At 41.7% G+C, this 12,645-nt stretch overlaps 1 protein-coding gene across 2 annotated transcripts in view; it reads right to left on the reverse strand.

Annotated features, from left to right (window-relative positions):
• KLHL8 (kelch like family member 8) overlaps positions 1–10,643 on the reverse strand; it is a 69,811-nt gene extending 59,168 nt beyond the window's left edge. The window contains exon 1 of one of the 2 annotated variants that reach the window (XM_012437774.3): positions 10,513–10,643. The gene's annotated coding sequence lies outside the window, so the exon portion shown is untranslated. The remainder of the gene's footprint in view (positions 1–10,512) is intronic. The other variant, XM_012437778.3, reaches the window with a different exon arrangement.
• Positions 10,644–12,645: the final 2,002 nt, after the last annotated feature.

Genomic DNA, 12,645 nt, shown 5'->3' on the forward strand with positions numbered 1-12,645 from the left:
GGAGGTAGAGGTTGCAGTGAGCTGAGATCACCGAGTTGGAAAGAATAATTTCCTAATTGGAAGTCAGGGCATGCTGAAATTCGATACTGATAGGAAAGTCAATGGAGAGATCTAGTAGTCTAACTGAAAAGACTGATAAGAGAGGTCACTGGTGCTGAAGTCAAAGTCACAGTTAAACTTAAGTGTGAATTAGATGCCTGAAGCAGTTCGATGTCAGAGTCCTCTTTTAGACAGATGTGTTCTTCAAGGACGAATAACTGAGTAGAGATCAACAATAACATGGCCTTCAGTTAGTAGTACAGCAACACTGTCTGCCTAAAACTGTTCTTATGTAAAGAAAAAAGGTAGATTATAATAAAAGGAAAAATGATCAATGAGAATATTAAAAAGTTAATCCTTAATAATCAATGAAATAAATATTGGCAGACAAAAAATAAAACTGGTAAATGTGTCAGGAAATAATCTCACACGTTGCTGTTCATATAAGCCTTTCTAGGTTCCATTTAACTAAGATACCAAAAATCCTTTTAATTTAGTGCCCTCTGATGTAGCAGTTCCACTTTTTAAGAACTATCTTGATACTTAGGCTGTGAGTTATACAACCTAGAAATTTTATTTTGAAAACTGAAAAGCTAAAAACAACCAGTTACCAATGAGCTGAGAGGACTGCTTGAGCCTAGTAGTTCAAGACCAGCCTGGGCAACATAGTGAGAGCCAGTCTCGACAAAAAATTTAAAAATCAGCCAGGTATGGTGGCTGTCCCAGCTACTCACGGGACTGAGGTAGAAGGATCATCTAAGCCCAGGGAGGTCGAGGTTATAGTGAGCCATGATCTTGCCACTGGACTCCAGCCTAAGCAACACAATGAGACCCTATCTCAAAAAAAGAGGAGAAAAAAAAGGTTTTCTTAATAATAGCATTTACAGTCTTTACAGTCATGTGCTGCCTATCAGTGTTTTGGTCAGCAACAGATGATGACAGTAACCAATGCATAGATGATGGTAGTCCCTAAGATTGTAACACTTTATTTTTTTTTATTTTTATTTATTTTTATTTATTTATTTATTTTTTTTTTGAGACAGAGTCTTACTCTGTCGCCCAGGCTGGAGTGCAGTGGCATAATCTCAGCTCACTGCAACCTCTGCCTCCCAGGTCAAGCAATTCTCTGCCTCAGCCTCCAGAGGAGCTGATATTACAGGCACCTGCTACCATGCCCTGCTAATTTTTTTGTATTTTTAGTAGAGCTGGGGTTTCACCATCTTAGCCAGGTTGGTATTGAACTACTGACCTTGTGATTCACCGACCTTGTGATCCACCCACCTCAGCCTCCCAAAGTGCTAGGATTACAGGCATGAGCCACTGTGCCCAGACTGCTGTACCTTTTCTATGTTGACACACAAATACATAACCACTGTGTTATAGTATTGCCTATGGTATTCAGTACAGTAACAAGCTATACAGGTTTGTAACCCAGGAGTGACAGGCTATACCACATAGCCTAGGTGTGTAAGTATACTCTACGACATTCACACAATGACAAAATTGCCTATTAACATGCTTCTTAAGAGTATATCCCCATCCTTAAATGACATATGCAATATTAGATGCTACTATTATTAAACCCTGCTTGTTAAATACTAATGTCATTTCCAGGGTCTACAAACAATATCTTCACTACACTGAATACTGTGTAAAATGTTTCCATTTGGAATCTGTTTTAAGGAATTCCATTGACACCTTACAGTAATCATTTCCTTGTTTAAACTGGGACACTTAGTTTATCACAGTCATAGTGGTCTAAAAGCCTAGTATCAACTAGTAAAAGAAAGATCCTGAATTTTACCTAAATATGTGAACTACATGCATGAACTTTAAGAGGGGCCCATATTATTCATCATTTGGGAATGTCAGAGAAGTGACAAGGTTGAACTTAAGATAACACCTACTAAAAACTTAATTTATCAATAATTTGTTACCAAGTATCAAAGTATGGGATATTTCCCACTGGATGTTTGAGACAAAATGAAAAGCATAATGCTGAATTTATTACTTACTGAAGGGATAGCTATGCCAACCAGGCACAGTCCCTCTGAATAGAGCACACTGCTGATCTTACATAGAGTTTAGGGGGTAGCATGGGATTCGGGGATTGGCAGACTTTCAGAGGCTCATTAACATAGTTACTGACATTGGATTACTACTAGCTACATTACTGGGAAGTTACCTAATCTCTCTGGGTCTCAGCGTCTTCATTTTTAAAAGAACACAGCATGCCTGTGTTCCAATAAAACTCTGCTTACAAAAACAGGCAGCAAGCTTGATTTAGCCTGCAGGCAGCAGTTTGCTGACCCTGGGTTTAGATAATCAGTTTCCTTCTAGTTCTAAATTATAGTAGCACCTTTTGCTATTTAAAATTACAGAAGCTGTTGTCTTGCTTTTGAGAGAAATCTGTCAGCCATATGTGACACAAGGCACATAAACTGGTGGTTAGCTGCAGAGACTTTATAGCTAGACAGTTTTGGGATCTCATACTAATTGTGTAGCCCTGGGCAAGTCACTTAAAATTACTCTGAGCATCAGCTCTAAGGTTGTTGTGAGGGGTAAATGAAGTAATTTATATAAAGTATTTAGCTCTGTATCTAGCACATGGTAAGCATTCAATAAATAAATGTTATTACTTTTGTTTTGTTACTCCTTTTATAAATTATGTGATCCTCAGTCCTTGGTCAGGAACACAGTCCTGCAATCAACATTTTTTTCCAGCAAAGAAATAAAATATGCTTTATAATGCTCTACATGAGACTGCTATTAGGAACTCACTATAGAAAAGATGAGGATCCTCCTGCCTCTGCCTCTCAAGTAGCTTGGATTACATGCTGCCTCTGCTCTCAAGTGCCACCACGCCCAGCTAAGTTTTGTATTTTTAGTAGAGACGGGGTTTCACCATGTTGACCAAGCTGGTCTCGAACACCTGGTCTCAAGTGACCCGCCTGCCTTGACCTCCATACAGTGCTGGAATTATAGGCATGAGCCACCATGCCCAGACAGAATTTTAAAGGTTAAGTGTAGGAGAATACGCATAAAAATCACTGATCTTCTTAAAATGATAGGACTCCCTTAGGTAAAATTTTTGCTGAAATTATTCCCTTTTGTTTTCCATATCTAACTAATTCAAACTTTCATTATTAAAGTAAGTTAACAATCTTCTGCATTAAAATAACTACAGATCCAGCATAGTGACTTACCTTTTATATATAAAGTATGCTGCAATATTGGCATTTATCTCTACTACTTATCTTTAAGGTTTATTTAAGACTTCTCAGACTATTTTTAAAAAGAACCACACTTCTGCTACTTTATTCTATAAATTCCCAAATATTGGTTTAGAACCTTGAACTTTGAAAAACATTTCAATTTTAAATGAAAATATTAATATGAAAGGAAAAAAGATCTCAAAGATAAAGACAATATTACTTAATGGACAGTTTCGTTCATAAGTTTGTATAGCATCACTTGATTCACCCCGTACTCTCCCAGCCTTGTGTATGCTATTGGTAACTGATCCAGAAACAGAACTTGGTTTCACACTGTAAAGCCTTATAGCCCAGCAATCAGTATACAAAGAAAATAGGGCAAAATTCCAAACTCTTATAAGAATAAACTCAGATTTAGAACTATATGTGATTCACAAATTCCAAAAAGGCAAATAAGTTTTAAATGTTACAAATTAAAATCAAAATTATAATATAATCTACAAAAGCAAACTGTAAATTTCTTGAAAACATACATATCCATATTCATTCCAAACTAGCAATAGTAAGTCAGTGATCAATTAGGATTTAATTTTATACTCTTATGATATACAAGAAATATTATACAACAGACTGTCTACATATCATCTAGTTTGAAAGATTAAATACTTAATTTTCTTTAGCATTGGGTGTTCTGTTGCGAAAAGAGACCATCCAAATTTTAGAATAAACAAGCCAAATTAACTTTTGGCATTTTAAATAATATTCTGACACGCTGGATTATATTAAAGTGCCATTCTCTGCCACCATTCTATTGTCCATCAAGGCTGGGGGTGGGGAAGAAGAAAGGAGTAGACAATATCTGCCTAATTATAAGTAATCAATCAATGGTATCACTTCCAGATGGAAGTAGCAGCACTATTACTCACATGAAGGTAGTGCATCATGAATATCAACTTCTAGCCTTGGAAGAAAAACAGGCACTCAGTGCCTCAAAAATGACCCATTCTCTTTCCTTCCCCCCCACCCCCACCACACACACGCAAAAACCAAAAACTAATTTTAAAAATAATCTCTAACATTGTTACTAAAGAAACCTGCCTAGATCAATGAAGCTAGTGGTTTTCTAAACCTTTAGTGGGAACCATGTTATGATGCTCTTTTAATTTAATTTCTCCACAGACAAGTACAAATCTTCATTTAATTTCTCCCCAGAAAAGTATAAATATACAGAGTGCACAGACCCTTGGAAGACCATTTATGGGCACACTCACAGATGCAGGTTAACAATCAAAGAGATGAAGCAGAAAATTTCCCAAGGTCCCTATAACCCCCTTCCATAATTCTTTCTCTGATTCTCAAGAACCAACCAAATCATTCATAACCAAACCAAACAACACACTTTCTTGCATGGTCAACCCATTAAAAAAAAAAAAAAAAGAAACTGACAGTATCTACATAGCAATATCCACCAGTAAATAAACTATACTGACATTTTAAAATATAACATGTGCCGGGCGCGGTGGCTCACTCCTGTAATCCCAGTGCTTTGAGAGGCCGAGGTGGGTGGATCACAAGGTCAAGAGATCGAGACCATCCTGGTCAACATGGTGAAAGCCTGTCTCTACTAAAAATACAAAAAATTAGCTGGGCATGGTGGCACGTGCCTGTAATCCCAGCTACTCAGGAGGCTGAGATAGGAGAATTGCCTGAACCCAGGAGGTGGAGGTTGCAGTGAGCCGAGATTGCACCATTGCACTCCAGCCTGGGTAACAAGAGCGAAACTCCGTCTCAAAAATAAATAAATAAATAAAATAAATAAATAAAATATAACATGTGACTAGTAATATCAATGAATATTATAGTTGATTACAGTTTACAAGATGCTTTTGCATACAATACCAAATAATCCTCACAACAATTCTGGTAAAACAGAAGTATGTATCATTTTTATCCCCCTTCCACAGCTAAGAAAAGAGGGAAAATAACTTGCCATGCTCACACAGCCAGCAAGTGGAGAGCTGGGATTCTAATAAAGAACTGTGTAGAGGAGAGAGATCCAAGATGGCTGACCACTAGCAGCTCGGGATAGTAGCTCCCAGTGAAAGTGCAGAGAACGAGAGGATGCCATACTTTCAAATTTTTGTTGCTCACGGACCAGGAGATTCCCAGCGGAGGAGCCCCACGGGTCGCTAGTGCGATTCTTGTGGCCGGCGCGGCTGTTTTGCTGGCGCCTCAGCGCGGCAGTTCTTGGTGCAGAGTGAGCGGGACTGGGTCCCCTTTTGGCCGATTCCCGGGCAGAAAAGCACCATCAATCCTAACACCGCTGTTTTGGCCGGCGCAGTGGATTGATCAGATTTCGGGGCTGGGAATCAACAAGTTCGACGTCCACTCAGAAACCTAATTTGAAAGTTGGAAATCACAAAGACGACAGGTGGATAAATTTACAATGATGGGAAGAAACCAGCGTAAAAAGGCTGAAAATACCCAAAATCAGAATGCCTCTCCCTCTACAGGTGATCACAGTTCCTTATCAGCAACGGAACAAGCCCTGATGGAGAACGAGTGCGTTCCATTAACAGAAGTAGACTTCAGAAGGTGGATGATAAGAAACTTCTGTGAATTAAAAGAACTTGTTCTAACCCAATGCAAAGAAACTAAGAATTTTGAAAAAAGGTTTGACGAAATGCTAACGAGAATAGATAATTTGGAGAGGAATATAGGTGAACTAATGGAGCTGAAAAACACAACACAAGAACTTCGCAAAGAATGCACAAGTTTTAACAGTCGAATTGATCAAGCAGAAAAAAGGATATCAGAGTTCGAAGACCAACTTAACGAAATAAAACGAGAAGTCAAGATTAGAGAAAAAAGGATAAAAAAGAATGAGCAACGTCTCCAAGAAATACGGGACTATGTGAAAAGACCTAATCTACGTTTGATAGGTGTACCTGAATGTGACGAAGAGAATGAATCCAAGTTGGAAAATACTCTTCAGGAGATTATTCAGGAAAACTTTCCCAACCTAGTAAGGCAGGACAATATTCAACTCCAGGTAATACAGAGAACACCACAAAGATATTCCTCAAGAAGACCAACCCCAAGGCACATAATTGTCAGATTCACTAGGGTTGAAATGAAGGAGAAAATACTAAGAGCAGCTAGAGAGAAAGGTCAGGTTACCCACAAAGGGAAGCCTATCAGACTTACAGCAAATCTCTCAGCAGAAACCCTACAAGCCAGAAAAGAGTGGGGGCCAATATTCAACATCCTTAAAGAAAAGAACTTTCAACCCAGAATTTCATATCCAGCCAAACTGAGCTTCAAAAGCGAAGGAAAAATAAAATCTTTTGCAAACAAGCAAGTACTTAGAGATTTTACCATCACCAGGCCTGCTTTGCAGAAGCTTCTGAAAGAAGCACTACACATATAAACGAACAACCAGTATCGGCCTTTCCAAAAATATATTCAGCTAGCATCAAATGGCAGTATTAAACTCATATATATTATTAACTGGATAAAAAGCCAAAACCCATCAGTACGCTGTATCCAGACCCATCTCACATGCAACGATACACAAAGACTCAAAGGGACAGAGGAAGATTTACCAACCAAACGGAGAGCAAACATAAATAAATAAATAAAAAGCAGGAGTTGCAATTCTCACCTCTGATAAAATAGACCTTAAAGCAACAAAGATCAAAAGAGGCAAAGAAGGACATTACATAATGATAAAAGGATCAATGCAACAAGAAGAGCTAACGATCCTATATATACACACACCCAATACAGGAGCACCCAGATACGTAAGACAAGTTCTTAATGACTTATAAAGAGACTTAGCCTCCCACACAATAATAGTGGGAGACTGTAACATCACATTGTCAATATTAGACTGATCAATGAGATACAAAATTAACAAGGATATCCAGGACTTGAATTCAGGCCCGGAACAAGTAAACTTAATAAACATTTATAGAACTCTCCACTTCAAATACACAAAACATGCATTCTTATCAGTACCATATCACTCCTATTCCAAAAGTGACTACATAATAGGAAGTAAATCACTCCTTAATAATTGCATAGCATTTCATAGGTTTAAATGAAATATTGGTTGGCTGCTTGTTATTTTCTTCCCTTATTCCTTCCTGTCTCCATTGTTAAGCACAATTATTGGCATAAAAGAGGTTTTCAATTCCCATTTTTGGATTGCATTTTAGCCTGGTCAATAAAGCAATATTCCCGTTCTCTCTCCCACTTTCTCTTCCCTTTCCTTCCTCTTCTTCATTCTTTTTCTTTTTTCTTTCTCTCTTTCTTCCTTTTTCAAAAAAAAAAAAGAATAAGAGCGAAGGCATATTATCTTACTTCTAAAAAAAAAAAAAAAAAAAAGAACTGTGTAGTTCCAGAAGTGAGCTCAGAACACTAATACAATCTGATGCTTCCATAAAAGCCCCCTCAAAACAGAGAAAACAGAATTTTTAAAAATAGACAATAGGGTGACATTTTTACTGTAGACATATCTTGACACGAGTAAACGAAAATTTATTTATTTAAAGTGCTCAACTCCCTCTTGCTTCACTGATTAACATAAAACATTTTGTTCAGAAAAAACATATGGTCAAATGAATTTTAGGGATTGAAAACAACATTTTGTTATTTTACAAAGCATTTACCCTCCCTCATTTCTTTTTTTCTTTTTCTTTTTTTTTTTTTTAAACAGGGTCTCACTCTGTCACCCAGGCTGGAGTGCAGTGGTGAAATCATGGCTCACTGCAGCCTCAACCTCCCTGGTCTCAGGTGATCCTCCCACCTCAGCCTCCTGAGTAGCTGCGACCACAGGTGTACATCACCATGTCTGGCTAATTTTTGTATTTTTTTTGTAGAGCCAGGGTTTCGTCATATTGTGCAGGCTGGTCTCGAACTCCTGGGCTCAAGCAATTGGCCTGCTTTGGCCCCCCAAAGTACTAGCTTATAGGGATGAGGCACTGAGCCTGGTCTCTTTTTTTTTTTTTTTTTGGAATATAGAGACAGAGTCTCACTTTGTTGCCCAGGATGGTCTCACACTCCTGGGCTCAAGTGATCCTCCTGCCTTGACCTCCCAAATTGCTGGGATTACAGGTTTGAGTCACCATGTGGGGACATTTAGTTCTTAATATACAAATAAAAATGTGACTCTTTTGAGAATTTCAATATAAGTAACCAAAAATTTAAACATTCAATTTACACAACACAAAAACTTCTGAAATTAATGTTTAAGATGCCTGCAACAGTCTCTTTAATCTTTTTAAAATGACAATATCCATTTCAGTTCTCTACAACTCTCAAAAGTTCTTGATAAAACAAAAGGGTTATTTGTCCAAACCCACAGAATGTTTAACACCAAGACTGAACCCTAACTGTGGATGTGATAATGGTACGTCAATATAGGCTTGTCAACTGTAATATATAGATCACGCTGATAAGGGATTTTGGCTCTGTAAGGGTAGGAGATACATGGCAAATCTCTGTATCTTCCACTCAAGTTTTGCTGTGAACTTAAAACTGCTCTAAAAAAATAAAAAGTAGGTGAGATCAAATTTTACCGAACTTTCTTTCTTTTTTCTTTTTTTTATGTTTATGAGATGGATCCTCACTCTGTTGCCAGGCTGGAGTGCAGTGGCTCGATCTCGGCTCACTGCAACCTCCGCCTCCCGGGTTCAAGCCATTCTCCTGCCTCAGTCTCCCGAGTAGCTGGGACTACAAGCATGTGCCACTACGCTCAGCTAGTGTTTGTATTTTTAGTAGAGACGGGGTTTCACCATGTTGGCCGGACTGGTCTCGAACTCCTGACCTCAAGTAATCCGCCTGCCTTTGCCTCCCAAAGTGCTGGGATTACAGGCGTGAGCCACTGCACCTGGCCCGAGACACTTCTTTTCATATTTAGGCTTTGGCAATTTGGTGTCTTAAAAGCAATTTTTTTTAAGTGACAAAATAAATAGACTTAAGTTTAAAGTTTGAAGTTTGAAGTGGGTCAGTCATCTTGAATGACAAATTAAGGAGGGTGCCAGGAGGAAGTCTGAGGAAAAGCAGCAGCTTAAAACCACCGCCATCTCCAAGCAGCTTTCCAGGCGCCAGCAGTGTTTAGCAGCAGTCCTCTGCGTGCCCAAGAGTACCGCAGGGCCAGAACACGAGAAAGATTCGGGAAGAGGATTTCCTTCTAGGGAGAGAATCAAGAACACCGAGAGTCCAACAATTATCATCTGGCAGGAGAAAAACAATGCAAAGGAAAAAACGTGCAACTAGCAGATAAAATACTTCTGTCAACTCAGGTTCTAAGCACCTTTTCCCAAAGTATCCCTCTAAACTGGTAACATTAGCTTAGGGCAAACAGTCAAAAATAAAGTTATGTCATTAACACAGATGAAAAAATACTCAACATTTTCTATGAAAAATCACCCAATTCAACACTGCCAAGAGGGAAAAACAGTGCAAGTCCAGTAAAGCACGAGGCACGTAGAAAATGCAAGCTATGTAGCCGAATCTCTCTCTCTGAAGAAACCAGCAAGCCAGCTGAGCCCAGCACCGAGTGGAAGGCGTGAAGAGCTGTCATCCTGGCGGTAACAACTCAACCCGGCGGCTGCGCGGCTGGAAAGAGGCTGCGGTTCCCGGTTCCACACCAAGAGGCACTCGCCACAAAGTCTACACCGCCGCTCCCGGGAAGGCACCCCCAGCGTGGCCAGCAAGCCCCCCGAGTGCGGACAGGCAGTGCCTTCCTCGCCTCGTCCCCGCGCGGCGTAGCCCACTCGCCCCGCCCCCGCAGGCCGCGGTTCCTGGGGGAATCCGGCCACCCTCCCGGGGCCCCGAACCCGCGCCAGCCGCACCGCGCCTGCCCTCTCCCTGGACCCCGAGAAGCATCTGCCTGGGCCCCACTTCGAAAGACGGGGAAGAGGGAGCCAAGGAGCAGCCGGCGAGTCTGACAGAGCCAGAGGCTGGGGCTCCCCTCCGGGAGCCGGGAGCATAACCCTGCTTCTCCCGCCAACGAGGGCGACAGAAGCGGTGCAAGGGAGCTCGGGGGCTGGAGCTCTCGCTGTCCGGGCCCCAAGCCCTCTCAGCTGTGGAGTTTCGGTTGCTGCACGAGGGCTCGAGTTTCCTTCCGCACGCCGGTGACCCGAGCCGGGACCGTGTTGCGGCTTGGGGCTGGGGTGAGGGAGGGCTCGGCGTGAGCGGACGGCACTGCACAAAGAAAAAGGGGACTGAGGGGAGACGAGCGTCCCGTTACCTCGATTCTCGACCCTCCGCTTGGTTCTTCCTGGTGTCGCTAAGGCTGCAGCCGCGTCACCAGGCCGTCCTCAGCGGAACCTCACCAGAACTGCTCAAGCACCCGGCAAACGCGCGGTCTCCTGCGCGGCCCCGCGGAGCCCTGGCGGGTGCCTGGCGTCCTCTCACCTCAGCCCCAGCAAGCGGCGGCCTCCGGGGGCGGGGCAGAACGGGGCGGGGCTGCGCACGGCACTCTGGGAAGTGTGGTTCTCGGGACCTCCTCCTGGAGTCCACTCCCACGGCCTCGCCCCCGCGGCTCCCTAGTGGGCGGCCGGGTCTCAGGGACTGGGCAGTGTTGCCCGGCCTGGTGAAGGCGGACCAGGGCGTAGCGGACGTCCCCAGAACAAATCTTGAAATAGAACACTGCATAAATTCCTTTGAGCTTATTTATTCATGCTTCATTTCTGTGGCAGTTTGTTTGTATGTCCACCAAATCCCCTTCTGCGGCTCTGAGTGTTCCTGGGTTTATGTCTTTGAAAAAAGAAGGGGAAAAAAGGTTTGCTTTTATTCCTGTGTCACTTTCACCACGGGCTCTACAAAGGATGTACAAAACAACTTGTGTTTATAAATACATACCCAGTTTGTAAACCTAAGGAAGCAGTTGATTGACCTGAGTGCTCGCTGCTAAGAAGCAGTGCAAGTAAAAATGCTTTTGAAATGATCGATTTTTTTCTATTATGTCAATAAAGTAGGATGTGTGAGGCGGGAGATCAAGAGACAGAAAAAAACCAAATTTTTTAAAAATAAAGATATTCCCCTAAATGTGTCTTTTGCCAGACTAACCACAAACTTTCACAATCCTAGGAGTCTAATTCAGAATAAATTAAATCCTAGGACTTTTGTTAATATTAACACATATGAACATTAGCACATTGATGTTACTAGAAATGAACATATCTATATATATCTGTATATATATGCATCTTATATAAAAACCCAAAAACGACTACTTGAACTTAAAATTTAATTTCTAAAAACAAATCACTTTTTTTACATTTAAATATAAATAATTTTTTTTTTGGCTGGGCGCAGTGGCTCACGCCTGTAATCCCAGCACTTTGGAAGGCCGAGGCGGGTGGGTCACGAGGTCAGGAGATCGAGACCATCCTGGCCAACATGGTGAAACCCCGTCTCTACTAAAAAAATACAAAAATTAGCCGGGTGTGGTGGCGTGCGCCTGTAGTTCCAGCTACTCGGGAGGCTGAGGCAGGAGAATTGCTTGAACCCAGGAGGCGGAGGTTGCAGTGAGCCGAGATTGTGCCATGGCACTCCAGTCTGGCACCTGGCGATAGAGCGAGACTCTCTCAAAAAAAAAAAAAAAAAATTAGCCGGGCGTGGTGGCATGTGCCTGTAGTCCTAGCTACTCGGGAGGCTGAGGCAGGAGAATCACTTGAACCCAGGAGGCGGAGGTTGTGGTGAGCGGAGATCGCCCCATTGCACTCCAGTCTGGGCAACAAGAGTGAAAAGCTGTCTTAAAAAATAAATAAATAAAATTAAATAAATTTTTTTTTTGAGAAGGTGTCTTGCTCTGTCACCCAGGCTGGAGTGCAGTGGCATGATCTCGGCTCACTGCAACCTCCGACTCCTGGTTTCAGGCAATTCCCCGCCTTAGCCCCCTGAGTAGCTGGGATTACAGGCACCTGCCACCACGCCCGGCTAATTTTTGTATTTTTAGTAGAAACGAGGTTTCACCATCTTAGCCAGACTGGTTTTGAACTCCTGACCTTGTGATCCACCCTCTTTGGCCTCCCAAAGTGCTGAGATTATAGGCGTGAGCCACTGCGCCTGGCCAAATAATTCTTAATTCAAAATATTCCTCTTTACAGCATTAGTATTTTTCACACTGAATGCAAATACCTTTAGAAAAACAGAGTAAAATGAGTTTTTTAAAAGTCTGCAGAAAAGTCATAAAATGTGTCTGGAACATGATGTCATTGTTGGGTTTCAGAAATCAATACCCCCAAAATATGGGGCTTTGCCAAGTTGAACTGAGGAAGCAGCCTCAAGATCTCTCTTACCTTCCCCACTAACCCTCCCGCCTCTCAATTGTTTGCCTTTCTCAAAGCACAGAATGAAGTCGTTCTCTGAATTTCTC

The sequence above is a fragment of the Aotus nancymaae genome, unplaced genomic scaffold, assembly GCF_030222135.1.
Source record: "Aotus nancymaae isolate 86718 unplaced genomic scaffold, 86718_ANA_hifiasm-v0.15.2.pri h1tg000006l, whole genome shotgun sequence".
NCBI classification, from domain to species: Eukaryota; Metazoa; Chordata; class Mammalia; order Primates; family Aotidae; genus Aotus; species Aotus nancymaae.